This window comes from Arvicola amphibius, chromosome 6 (genome assembly GCF_903992535.2).
Source record: "Arvicola amphibius chromosome 6, mArvAmp1.2, whole genome shotgun sequence".
Taxonomy (NCBI): domain Eukaryota; kingdom Metazoa; phylum Chordata; class Mammalia; order Rodentia; family Cricetidae; genus Arvicola; species Arvicola amphibius.
In genome coordinates this window covers 89,146,788-89,160,785 of record NC_052052.2, presented here as the reverse complement: position 1 = coordinate 89,160,785, position 13,998 = coordinate 89,146,788, and positions in this window count along the sequence as shown.

The following is a 13,998-nucleotide window of genomic DNA, read 5'->3' as shown; positions in this document are numbered from 1 at the left end:
GATCCACTTACCACTTTTAAGCTCAGTCTATAAAATGGTATTGCAAGAATCCAGTGGGTTAGTCCAGATAAGCTGGTAGGATCACTCTTTTAATACTGATGGTCATCCCAGAAAGCAGACACCACAGAGAACGCAGAGGGAACTGGTGAGGGCGACTTAGAAAGCTCATGCCTGTGATGGGGCATGATCTTGACTTAGTGCTGGGTTCTACATGCTGACTGCTAAGTTAGTGTCAATATGGCATTGTTTTCTAATCAACTCTGACGCTGTCACCAATACACACATGAAAATCACTCCTCTTGGGTCAAAGCCCCGTCTCTCTGGCTATTAGACATGCTACAGTTACTGTAGAGATCATTGCAAAATCCACCACTTATGACATACATCCAAGTTTGAGTGCTCATTTGTAGAATCTAAACAAGCAGACAGGCACACATGTCTTGTTCAATGTGTGATTTGCTCCTGCAATAGTGTTCTCCTGACATGAGTTCCTTTGAATTTTATAAACCAAGTGTCATATTTTGCTTTGACACTGTATTCCCCTTTTAGAGATGTTCATTTTGATGCACTTTTGTAGCCAGAAACTTCACTTTGTTTCCTCGCCTCCCAGACTCAAATATTGATTGCTATGTTAATTACTATATTAATTACAACACTGTTTGGCCAATAGCATAGGTATATTCCTAGCTAGCTCTTACATCTTAAATTAACCCATTTCTATTAACCTGTGTATCACCACAAGACTATGGCCTACCAGTAAAGTTCCATCATCTTTCTACTTTGGCAGTTGCATGGCATCTTTCTGACTCTACCTTCTTTTCCCCTGTATTCAGTTTAGTTTTCTTGCCTACTTCTATTCTGCCCTGCCATGGGCCAAAGCAGCTTCTTTATTAATCAATGGTAATAAAACATATTTACAGTATACAGAGGGGAATCCCACGTCATACTTTCTTCTCCCTGTCTCCATCTCTGTGTGTGTAAGAGAGAGAGAGAGCAAGAGAGAGATGTGAATATGGGTATTCACAGGTCATGGCACACGTGGAGGTTAGAGGATGATCTTGGGTGTCAGCTCTTGCCTTCCATCTTGTTTGTGACAGCATCTCTTTGTTGTTCACCATTATACATCCAGGCAGGCTGGCTTCTGGGGCCTTTCCTTCTCTGCCTCCATCTCACTATGGAGGTGTTGGGTTTACGAATGTGTACACAATGCCTGTCTTCACACGTGCCCTTCTCTGCATCCATCTCACTATGGAGGTGCAGTGATTATGAATGTGTACACAGTGCCTGTCTTCACACGTGCCCTTCTCTTCCTCCATCTCACTATGGGGGTGCAGGGATTACGAATGTGTACACAGTGCCTGTCTTCACGTGTGCCCTTCTCTGCATCCATCTCATATGGAGGTGCTGGGATTATGAATGTGTACACAGTGCCTGTCTTCACGCAGGTCCTTCTCTGCATCCAACTCATATGGAGGTGCTGGGATTACGAATGTGTACACAGTGCCTGTCTTTACACCAGTCCTGGGAGTTCAAATCCAAGCCCTTATACTTGCATAGCAAGCACTTCACCCATTGCACCAATAGTGCATTTTCTAAGAACAGTGGACCTTCATGACTTCAGCCCAAAGTTGCTCCCTCCTTTATGCCTCCCACCCTCCCTCTCTCTCTCTTTTTTGGTCAAGAAAGTTATCATCTAGAAACATTTAAAGCTATTGGGAAGTTACCATAGAGATATCAACCTTTTTGAAATATGGTTAATCCCTGACTCTGCTGGATCCTGAGGTCAGCATATATTCAGGATATAGTGGAGACAGGTGTCTGGACACCCACTTGTGAGGATCCAGTGGTCCTGTAATGTGGAGTAGCAATGGAACCTGTCCTCTGTTTTAGTGATCGTAATTGAGATTTTTCTCAACAGGCTGGGACTTACTCTAGAATTAGAAGAAAATAATTCTGGTCATTCACAGCTGATGTTATAGTCACGACATCGGGAATCTGTCCAAGAGGGGGCGAGGAAGCTACAAAACTAGATGGCAGCTCAAGCCCTCACAGTCCACGGCTTGGCATCTATGACAGAGCAGTAACAACTTCCCAGCTCTGGGTGGGAAGGGTGACAGATTATAGGCTGGTTCCTTCCTCTTTGTGTCCACAATGGAAAACTGGCTTGGACTTAAAGGCAGCCATCCCAGTAGGGGAGCAAAAGGCTCCCCTCCACTCACATACAGAAATCAGATTTTTCCTTTTCAGTGGATTTGGTGAGCATCCTTAACGCAATTAAGGAAGTGGGATCGTAGGACCCTTGGCTATCTTTGTGAGTTTTCACCCCAAGGGGAAAAGAATACGAGGCAATCAAACATGGAACTTTCTATAAATTGTAATTTTGAGGTCGATCTCTGGATTGAGAGCTGTTTGGAATAACTATGTTGAAAACAGATGTGGAGGGAAACCATCTGTCTGGGGTCTTCACTGCCGGAAGGCTCTTTTGATACTGACTGTGGGTTACCTGAAAATAACATGGCGTTCTCGGTCTGGATGTCTTCCCTACAGCCTGTGGGCAGGGTAAGCTGGTGTGCACTCTGTTTGTCTTCCTACCACCTTGAGAGGGGCAGCCTGTTTTCTACTCTTCTATCTGAGCAGGCTTTAAGACCTGATGGTATAAATGGAAGTGACAGAGTTCAGGCCCCAATTAGTTTTTAAAGATTTATTTTGTTTTTAATGATGTATATACATGTGTATATGTCTTTATGGTGGTGTGTGCCTGTGGGTGCTGGTGCCCATACAGGCCAGAAGAGGGTACTGGGATTACTGAAGGTGGAGGTATAGGTAGTGGTGAGTCACCAGACTCGTTTCTGGGAACTAAGCTGGGTCCTCTGCAAGGCAGTATGCACTCCTAACCCTGAGCCATCTCTCCAGTCCCCAGGCCCAGAATGAAAAGGTAAGACAACTTTTAATTTGTTTCTTGCAGCTCAACCTGACACATGAGAAATCATCTCCTGTCTAATAGACTATGGCGAGAGGCCAGAGAAGCAATTCAGGAGGAGAGAGGGTCTGTTAAGGGTGGCTCTTCATGGCTTCCCTGCCAGTCTTCCAGGCATGCATAAAACTGTGTGAAAGCCTCCAGTCTCACCAGCTGCCCACTGATGACCACTCACCAACCTCTGTCAAAGCTGTGTGAACAGAAGAATCACCTAGTTCACTTGCCAACTTTCTTACCCACAGATATCGGGAGTAAATACAGTGCTTTTTTCCCCCCATTTTTTTTTATTAAAGATTTCCATCTCCTCCCCTCCTCCTCCCCCTTTCCTCCCCTCCCTTCCACCCATACCCCACTCCCTCCCTCTCCAGGTCAAAGAGCCATCAGGGTTCCCTTCACTATGTTAAGTCCAAGGTCCTCCCAACTCTCCCTAAGTCCAGGAAGGTAAGCAACCAAACTGACAAGGCTCACAGTGAGCCCGTCCATGCTAAAGAGTCCAAGCCCATCGCCGTTGTCCTTGGTTTCTCAGTCCTCCTCCACCGTCAGCCACATTCAGAGAGTCTGGTTTGGTTGCCTGTTCCATCAGTCCCATTCCAACTGGACTTGGTGGTCTCCCGTTAGTTCTGTCCCACTGTCTCAATGGGTGAACGCACCCCTCACGGTCCTGACTTTCTTGCTCATGATTTCCCTCCTTTTGCTCCTCATCAGGTCCTTGGGAGCTCAGTCTGGTGCTCCAATGTGGGGCTCTGTCATTTTCTCCATCCAACGCCAGGTGAAGGTTCTATGGTGATATGCAAGATATTCATGAGTATGGCAATAGGATCTGGACATTTATGGCTCCCTCTCCTCAGCTGCCTAAGGAACTAGCTGGGGGCATCTTCCTGGATACCTGGGAACCCATCTAGAGTCAAGTCTCTGCCAACCCTAGAATGGCTCCCTTAATTAAGATGCATAATTCCTTGTTTCCATATCCACCCTTCCTATATCCCAACCATCCTATTCCCTCAAGCTCTTCCCATCCTCCACTTCACACTTTTCTCTCCCCACCCCCCATCCCCCCATCCCACCCCACCCTCAAGTTCCCATTTTTTTTGTCCGGCAATCTTGTCTACTTCCAATATCCAGGAGGATAACTATATGTTTTTCATTGGATTAACCTTCTTATTTAGCTTCTCTAGGATCCCGAATTATAGGCTCGATGTCTTTTATTTATGGCTAGAAACCAATTATGAGTGAGTACATCCCATGTTCATCCTTTTGGGCCTGGGTTACCTCACTCAGGATGGTGTTTTCTATTTCCATCCATTTGCATGCAAAATTCAAGATGTCATTGTTTTTTACTGCTGAGTAGTACTCTAATATGTATATATTCCACACTTTCTTCATCCATTCTTCCACTGAAGGGCATCTACGTTGTTTCCAGGTTCTGGCTGTTACAAATAATGCTGCTATAAACATAGTTGAACAAATGCTTTTGTAATATGATTGGGCATCTCTTGGGTAAATTCCAAAGAGTGGGATTGCTGGGTCCTGGGGTAGGTTGATCCCAAATTTCCTGAGAAACCTCCACACTGCTTTCCAAAGTGGTTGCACAAGTTTGCATTCCCACCAGCAATGGATGAGTGTACCCCTTACTCCACAACCTCTCCAGCAAAGGCTATCATTGGTGTTTTTGATTTTAGCCAATCTGACAGGAGTAAGATGGTATCTCAACGTTGTTTTGATTTGCATTTCCCTGATTGCTAAGGAGGTTGAGCATGCCCTTAAGTGTCTTTGGCCATTCGAACTTCTTCTGTTGAGAATTCTCTGTTCAGTTCAGTGCCCCATTTTTTAATTGGGTTAATTAGCATTTTAAAGTCTAGTCTCTTGAGTTCCTTATATATTTTGGAGATCAGACCTTTGTCTGTTGCGAGGTTGGTGAAGATCTTTTCCCAGACAGTAGGTTGCCTTTTTGTCTTAGTGACAGTGTCCTTTGCTTTACAGAATCTGCTCAGCTTCAGGAGGTCCCATTTATTCAATGTTGCCCTTAATGTCTGTGCTGCTGGGGCTATACGTAGGAAGCGGTCTCCTGTGCCCAAATGTTGTAGAGTACTTCCCACTTTCTCCTCTAACAGGTTCAGTGTGTTCAGATTGATATTGAGGTCTTTAATCCATTTGGACTTGAGTTTTGTACATGGTGATAGATATGGATCTACTTTCATTCTTCTACACGTTGACATCCAGTTATGCCAGCACCATTTGTTGAAGATGCTTTCTTTCTTCCATTGTGTACTTTTAGCTCCTTTATTGAAAATTGGGTGTTCATAGGTTTGTGGGTTAAGATCCGGGTCTTCTATTCGATTCCATTGGTCGACTTCTCTGTTTTTATGCCAGTACCAAGCTGTTTTCAATACTGTAGCTCTGTAATAGAGTTTGAAGTCAGGGATGGTAATGCCTCCAGAAGTTCCTTTATTGTATAAGATTGTTTTGGCTATCCTGGGTTTCTTGTTCTTCCATATAAAGTTGATTATTGTCCTCTCAAGATCTGTGAAGAATTAAAGGCAATCTATAGATTCAATGCAATCCCTTTAAAGGTCCCATCAAAAAATACAGTGCTTTTTAAATTATTATTATCAATAGAAACAAACAAAAACCAAAGTCTTTCCTGTTTTGGGAACGCCCTCCTCATTTGGAAGCCACCTGCAAGATACGATCCACAGCACAAATTCCAGCCAGTGCCAGGACATCTAAATTTGATTAAGCTGAAAAAAAAATTCCTGTTTAAATTCTTATCTGGTTTTGCAAGCTTTCTCGGAGCTGCCTGGAGAACAGCTGCCATTCATTCTCAGAGACCGTTGCTCCACTGATCCTAATCGCACCCCGCCAGAAAACGCAGCGGATCAGCGCAAATCATCCTTGGGAAGGGGCCGTTTCGGGAGCGAGAGATATTAGATTTGAGGAAACCTCATCCCAAAACATGAGAGAGATTTTGTGGAGGAAATAGAAAAACGGAACTCTTCAACCTCTGTAAGAATCTGACGTGTCGGGTGACTAAAGTTTCAAATTGATTTTCTGTACTCGGTACTGAGATAGGACCCTCTGCCTTAAATAAACCAATTGTTTCCCTCCACCTGTGTCCTGTGTTTGCTGTGCTCCCGTAGATGGACAGGGTCCTCTTTATCTTAAAGGGTCTGGGAAAATAATGTTCAGGTTATCTAAATATTTTACTTAGTTGAAAATTCCTATTCACAGCATACAAGAAAGAGCAAACTTTCCATTAGAGGTAAAAGAACACCGCTATAGTTCTCCCTGGACTGCTCTGGAAGGCCCTTTTGTTCCCACAGTGCTCTAGGGCATCAGAAGAAGCCTGACTGAAAATGGAGAAAGCCCACAAAGAATTAGGGAGCTCACATCATGTGTATTTTGATTCCAGATTGTTCCACATAATTTAGCCCCATGGCGAGTTTCTCATAATCTCCTCCTTTGATTCAGCCAAAAGAGAACTCAGAGACAGAAATGGCACCTGCCTGTTCCCTTGACTTCCACGTGTCCTCATGTGAAGTATGCGGGGAATTTCATATGGCTGGAAAGCATTGATGTGCTCAAAGTGAGATTTCCCACCAGGCTCTTGGGACTGGATGGGAAGATGAATCTGTTCAGGATCTTCACATGACACAGAGCGCACGTACATGCGTGGGAAACAAATCAGAAGCTCAAAAAGGCGGCAGTAGGAATGGAGAGTGGGAGAACGTGCCCTGGGACTGGCTTGCTGGCAGCAAAGGATTAAGCCTCAGGACCATCACCTGATTCTTGGTCTTCACTGTGACATCAGAAATTTTAGAGATTGGCTTGCCAAGTGCTCAGCCTGCAAAGTGTTGCCTCAAATTCAGGGGCAGCATGACACCATCAGCAGCATCCCTTCACTTTCAGGGATGGAGAGGGGGACAGTGATGGTCAGTCTGAAGCAATCTAGAATGACCTGGGACAGAATCTCAGCGAGGAGTGTCTAGGTCAGGATGGCCTGTGAGCACATCTGGAAGGAGTCTTGACCATGCTGACCAATGTGAGAAGACACAGCATTCAGTGTGTAAGAGTAGTAAAAACTAACAGCAGATGCACACGTGTGTCCATTTCTCTCTGCTCTCGACTGGAGGTGTGATGTGACTAGCTGTTTTAAGTACCTGCTGTCTCTACTTCTCTGCTACGATGGGCTGCAGCCTTGGAATCATGAGATAAAACAACCCTTCCTGCCCTAAGTTGCTTTTTGTCAGAGTATTTTATCACTGCAACATAAACAAAACTGGCAAAGAGACAGACTCCAGGACAGAGGCTTCCAATCTCAAAGGATGCAATCTCTAATTGCAGTTTCCATAGGCTGAAGTCAAGCCCTGGGAACAAAGCCACAGGCGCGAGGTCTGATTGGAATATCTTTACCTGTCATCATTCAGATGAAAGGTCAAAACAGGATTCCACAGAGGTCGGGGCCGAGTTCTCCAGAGTGCAGCCCTGGGCAGGCCACCTTCCCTAATGTCGGTATTTCATGTAATTCCAAGTGGTCACAATGGTTTGTCTTTGCTTTTGATGCTTTGCAGACTTTGTGTATGATTGACAAAACACTCAGGTCTAACCAGCCTGGGTTTTCTACTTATAGTATACAAGGTCTGGACACCAGATCTTTTCTGTGAAGACATACTCTACAGAGAGAAAGGAAGCATCAAGAGAGCGTTGCTGGCCTCCCAAGTCCGGGCAAACAGAAGTCATGAGAGCATCATTTGGCTGTTTAGTTTGCTGAGCCATCCATGCCATTTCCCTTTTGTGAACCCTTAGGTAGATCCTGATAGGAAAGGACGGACTATGCAGCCATGGCCAACAGGTAAGGGGACAATTAGTCATGCCTAGCGCATGGTTGACTCACTAGCTGATTGAAGGAATCAGGTCTAAAGTTACTGGTTCTTCTCAGTTTCTACCTTGTAAACATGAGAAAGGTTTTGGATCTATCCAATGTTCATTTATTAGTAGTTGAAACCCCCAGTAGCTAGTTGTGGTCTTTGTCCGTGTGGAGCCTACACCAGCAGGGAAGATAAGTTATTACATCCACTGTTCATTGTCTATGCTGATGGAAGTGTACAGGGTCCTGTGATCGCATGAAGCAGGAGACTAGACCTCAACAGGTGGCTGATATGAGCAATTGTTCCTGTGAAACAGACATTTAAGTGAGTGGCGCTTGGATATGAAGAGAAAAAGTTGTCTGGGCAGAAGGAACAATATGGAAAGCTCCAAGTAGACAGGATAAGGCACAAGGAAGGTCAGATGGGAGGAGGACCAGCCAGTGACATTGACTGGTAAAAATCACTGAGGTCTTATCACAGAATTCCATAAAAATTGGGGACCGAGACTGGAAAGAAGGCTCAGTAGATAAGACATCTGTTCTTGTAGAGGACCTGATTTGGTTCCTAGCACTCTCATGGTGGATCACAACCATTCATAATTTTAGTTTTATTAAATCCAATGCCTTTGTTTGAATTTTGTGGGCCTCAAGCACACATGTGATACACATACATATATGCAGGCAAAACACTCATGCACATAAAATATAATAAGCAAATTTTTATATAAAAAACACCAAAAATCCCTAAAGGATTAACTCTCCGTGGAAATAGGCAGGGATTTCTTTGTTTTGTTTTGTTTTGTTTTGTTTGTTTTTCTAATGGGGATTTTACAGTAATAACGCTGGGGACAGTCTAAGGATTTGAAGTGGTGAGATCTGCTGTGGCCTGGTGACAGATGACTTGGCTACTGTGTGAAGGAACAGGAATGGAGGAGAAGGGCCATTGCAGAGCTGAAGGCAAGCCTGCTGCAGGCTGAGCGCTGAAGCAGCTGGCGTGGCTTCCTTTCTCCCTATCCTCATGCTCATTACAACAGGACACTCATATTTGAAGTGGAAACCACTCAAAAAGCAACTAGGGACAAGATGAGAGGCTGCCAGTGGTGAGGACATTCTGTAAGCGCCAACTCTGCACAGTTTGAAGCACTGTCTAACACTGAGGAACAGCAGTATCTGAGCTCAGAGGAAACGACCTTCTCCTTGAAAGCTAGTGGCCATGAGAGCGATCTTCCCCCATTCATCAATATGTTTGTGCTCACGCTACAGACTGGAAGGAGCTCTACTGTAATCTTTACATTCCCCTGCATCTTGTTTATTCAGTGTTTCCCTTTCTACCTCTCTTCTATGATATGCACATATCTTATATGCATATATATGTGCATACACACACAACCGAAGGACTTGGTGTGGTAATTAATAATGATTGTCTATTTGACAGGATGCAGAATAACCAAAGAGACAAACCTCTGGACATGTCTGTGAGAGATTTTCTGTACTGGATTAAATGAAGTGGGGGGACTCACCCCAAATGTGAGTGGAGCTCTTCCATGTGTGGAAGTCCTAACCTGGATAAAAAGTAGGACAGGAGCTGATGACCAGCATTCACCCATATGACGAGCTGCCTCATGCTCTTGTCGCCAGGCCTCCCCCTTTGATGGATGTATCTGCTCACACGTGAGCTGAAACAAGCCCGCCACCACTTTAGTGTCTCCTGTCAGACTGTCTGGTCTCGGCAATGAAAAAAAAAACTAACATGCTTTGTTTTTATTCCACTTTCCTCAACTAATATGAGAAATTAAGTCCTGAGGGTCAAAAATGGATCAGCAGGCTGCCCATTGCTCTGTGGTCCAAAGTTGATCTATTTACTTGCTTACCATTCTCCTAGGTACTGCCTAAAGTACCTCGTGTATCCTAACTCCCTCACTATGCACCATGCAGCGTGAGTAAGACTCCAGTTCATAGATCAGAAAACAAAGGCACATACAGTTAAGTAGCATGTGTCAAGTACCAGAAGAGAGTCACGTGGCTCTCAAATCAAATCTTTCAATAAACATAATCCAAAACCTAACTCCACTTGAATCAAATCCTCGTCCTCTGGACCGGTGGCTGCTCTCCTAGTAAGGGCCTCATTTCCTTTGTTCTCTGAGAACTGTCCTGTCCCAGCTGGACTCTGTGTGACTGAGAAGAGGTGGGTGTGACCAGGTGTACCAAGGCCAGAAAGAAAGAGCACAGGGTAGGAAGGAGATGCATTTGTGTCAGCCCCTTGGTGATGTTCGGGAGGGTGAAGTTTAAAGCCACAATTGAACTTGAGACTCTGGCCAGTCAGGTTTTGAGAAATGTCCCATCTGCTCTGTGTTTAAAAAGGGATTTTCCTCTGTGGGGACGTTTCGGCTCAGGGATTGTATAAATGCCAGAGAGGGAAACACTGCCAGAGGGAGGGCCATTCTCAGGGGACTCCTTGGTGATCCCTTGAAGTTTCGTGCCCATTCCAGAAGTGAGAGTGTAGTCTTTACTGGAGCCCATCCTGGCCTGTGGCTTCTTGGACAGCAGAATAAAGGAGAAATTGATTGGGAGTGGGAGCAAAGTAGGGACATGGGGATGAGGAGACACACAAAGGATTAGAAAGTGGTTGGGGACAAACACACCCCATAGGCTAGGCCAGAGTGAGCTTGCATTATCTTTAGTAAAAACATCATAGTGTCTCAGCTCTATTCCAGAGCACATCTGCCTGGGTTCTTCTTGGGGAGGGAGGCATATGCTTTCATTACTCGAATTTCTCCTGAAATCCCTTTGGTATCCTTCCCAGCAAAGATTTTGAAAGATAGCAATTTCAGAGTTCAAGGTCAGAAAAACTGACATGCTTAAGACGATGTGGAGAAGCAACGTGTGTTCCTGACATTGAGGAGTATTGGCTGGAGGCTAGAACGCTAGAAGGCTAGATTTAGATGCAGAAAAACATCTTTAAATTGTAGAGATCACTGTAAAGAACAGGGTAACCAGCTGGGCTCCATTTCCACCAAAGAAGACATGAGAGGAAGTGTGCTCAAATGGCAATATGAAGGATTTGTGTTAAGTATGATATAAATAGATGGCAAAAGCAAAGGGCGTGCATGCAGAAAGAATCTGAGAGTTCACCCAGGCCCTGGGTCCCAGCATTCTTTTTTTTATTATTATCTATACTTAAAATATCTCTGTGGTTCTGGAAACGAGAGTAATGTCATTTTGATATATCAGTAGTAGCTGCATTACTTCTGACAATCTGAACCTCAGGGTCACTAATTCAGTTCTAGTGCCCAGGTCACTGCATTTGCTTTAGATATAGGTATAACAGAAAGAATGGGAACATAGTATAGGTTGTGGGGGTTGAGGTGCTGATGGATATGGTGGAAATACTGGGGGAGATGGAAGCAGTCCTATTAGAGATGGAGGAGTTATTGAGGAGGTCAAAGTACTGATGGAGGTGGTAGAGGTCCTTAGGGAGCTGATGGAGGTACTGATAGAAACGGTCATCATAGGCGAGGTCCCGGCAGTGGTGGCGGAGACTCTGATGCTCATGGTGAAAGAGCAGATGTCAGAGGCCAAGATGGAAGTGGTGGAGGTACTGATGGAAATGAGAAACTGACAGTGGTAGTCATGGCGATGGTGGTAGTCATGGAGACGGTGGAGGTTCTGATGAAGGTGATGGAAGGTCGGGTGGTAAATATCAGGATGAAGGTGAGGGAGGAAGTCTTCTGCCCTGAGAAAGTCAATTAAAGACACATTGATTGATACGACTTTATCAGCTTTGTTCTCCTGTCTTGCTTCAAGGGCAAGGTGAGAGGGGATAAGCTAAAATATCTTTGAGAGCTTCCCATGCCTAAGAAACAAAAAGACCCAACTAAAAGGAGGGGCTTCACTTTGACAATGCATGTGAAAACTTGGTTTGCTGTCACCTCTTCTGAGCATATGATTCATGGGATGTGCACATGTGAGTGCGTGAGCTGTGAGTGCTTGTAAACACAGGGTGTTTTCAAAGTTGCTTCTCCACTGTCCAAAGCCACCTTAATTAACTCCATACTTTTTCCATGCTATGAAGGAGTTATGTGAGATGTGTAGGTTTATTCAGTCACTGCTCTGTGGGGACAATAAAGGATGAGGTTCTCTGCAGAGCTCAGTAAGGAGGGATAGAGTATCCACATGGGAACACCAATTCCTCCTTCAGATTTCCCAAGGCTATCAGTGAAGTCCAGTACCCTATCAGATGCCAGCATGCAAGATTTTTACTTTTAGTTTCCTACCTGAGGAACAACTTGAGGGATCTTGTTTGACACAGTTCTTTGGTGTGGCATTAGGGACTGGGAAAATAATAACAAGTTGGATTTCTCAGAGACTAGTTGCCCTTGCTGACAGGAATCAAATTTATAATTCTGGGAAGGTCTGGTTTTGATTGCTGCTTTCTTCCTGCAAGGGTGGGTGGCTGGTTAATAAAGCTGATCTCTCACTTCTGGAATTGGACGGCATTCCCTAGCTCCAGCATGTCTGCATCTAATTTGGATCTGCCCGTGTACTCTGGGTCTGTGCTATCTGGTAAGAAATGGGGCTCAGAGTGCATTGCAGCCCTGGCAGGGACAGTTTAAACTGTTACAGGTCCCATAAGACAGGGAGGTCTTAAGGCCCTGCTTTTGAAAAGTTAAATCTGACTGTGCGCGTGCCAAGCAGAGAGTGGAGGAGGCAGCGAGGACATGGTGTTTTACCAACGCTCACAAAGTGGGCTCACACTTAGCCCCATAGTTTTCTTTGCTTACACACCAAGAACTAAGCCAGAAACTTAGCAGAGAGTCAGAATGATTGCTGATACTGAATAGCTCAAAAATATCTCCTCCTTCCAAGTTTCTCTCAAAACCAGATAAAGATAAGGGATTTATACTCAGAAGTGGCTGTCTCCATAGAACTGCTAACTTTTGGCATGACTTAATATGATTCATTGCATGAACAGAGAGCTCAGAAGAAAAGGCATGTGATTATTTTTAATAATGTTCGAAAAACATACTTGACAAAATTTATCACTCATCTGCACTCAACCTAGGAGTTGAGAAAACTTTCTTAATTTGATAAATTAAGCCAAGCCTGCATGTTGCTTGTGGAGAATAGCAGATTCCCTTCTGTCAGGAACAAAGCCTGCATGGTGACTCCCTCGATATGTGATCTCAACCTGCGGCTGGTGGGACAGCTCAGTGAGGAAAGGTACCCGCTGCCAAGCCTTACGCCATGAGTTTCATTCTTGGGATTCACGTGGTAGAAGAGGAAAGTCAGCTCTCTAGACTGATGGAATCAGCTAAAAATTCTAGAAATAGACACAAGTCTATTACATAATAACTTGTACACATGATCATGGTAGATTTGAAATTTGTGAGTGGAGAAGACTTTTGTGTGTACAGGTAATTGATGAAAAATTGAGATATTTCCCCAAGCCATATATGAAGGTATAATCCACGTGGACCACAGATCTAAAGGTCAAAAGCAAAACTGTGTGAGCACAGTGAGTACATGTGAGCTGATTTTAAATCCCCAAGGGAAGGTCAAGCCACAGTAAGAAGGAGCTCAGAGAAAGCTGGTCACAGTAAAGCTAAGGGGAAGCTTTAGGCATCTCAAGACAAAGAAAACAATAAACAGCAACAATGTAAAGAAAAACCACACTAACCCAAGAAAGTCATTGCAACTTCCTGGGGAGCAGGCTAATATCCTGGGCTAGGAAGGAGTTCAGAAAAAGAGCAAAGACAGCAACAGCTCAAGGCTGACAAAAGGAATTAGTCCTTCACTGAAAAGAAATGAAAATTTTTTTAACAAAATGCTGCAAATGTTGGTTTACTCATAACAAGATAAATGTGAAGTAAAGTTCTGAGACTGACCAATCGGAGCCTAAAAGGTGGCTTCGTCAGTAATGGGCCTGCTGCACAAGTTTGAGTACTGCATTCTGATTCCCAGCACTGGGTTGGAGAGATGGCTCAGTCGTTAGGAGCGCTGGCTGCTCTTCCAGAGGACCCAAGGTTGGTTCCCAGCACTCACACGTTGGCTCACAACCACCAGTAACTCCAGTCCTAGGGGATCCCATGTCTCCTGGCCTCCATGGGTCATATGTGTGTAAACACAGAGCTCTCCCAGCCCCCGCAAAGCACAGGTG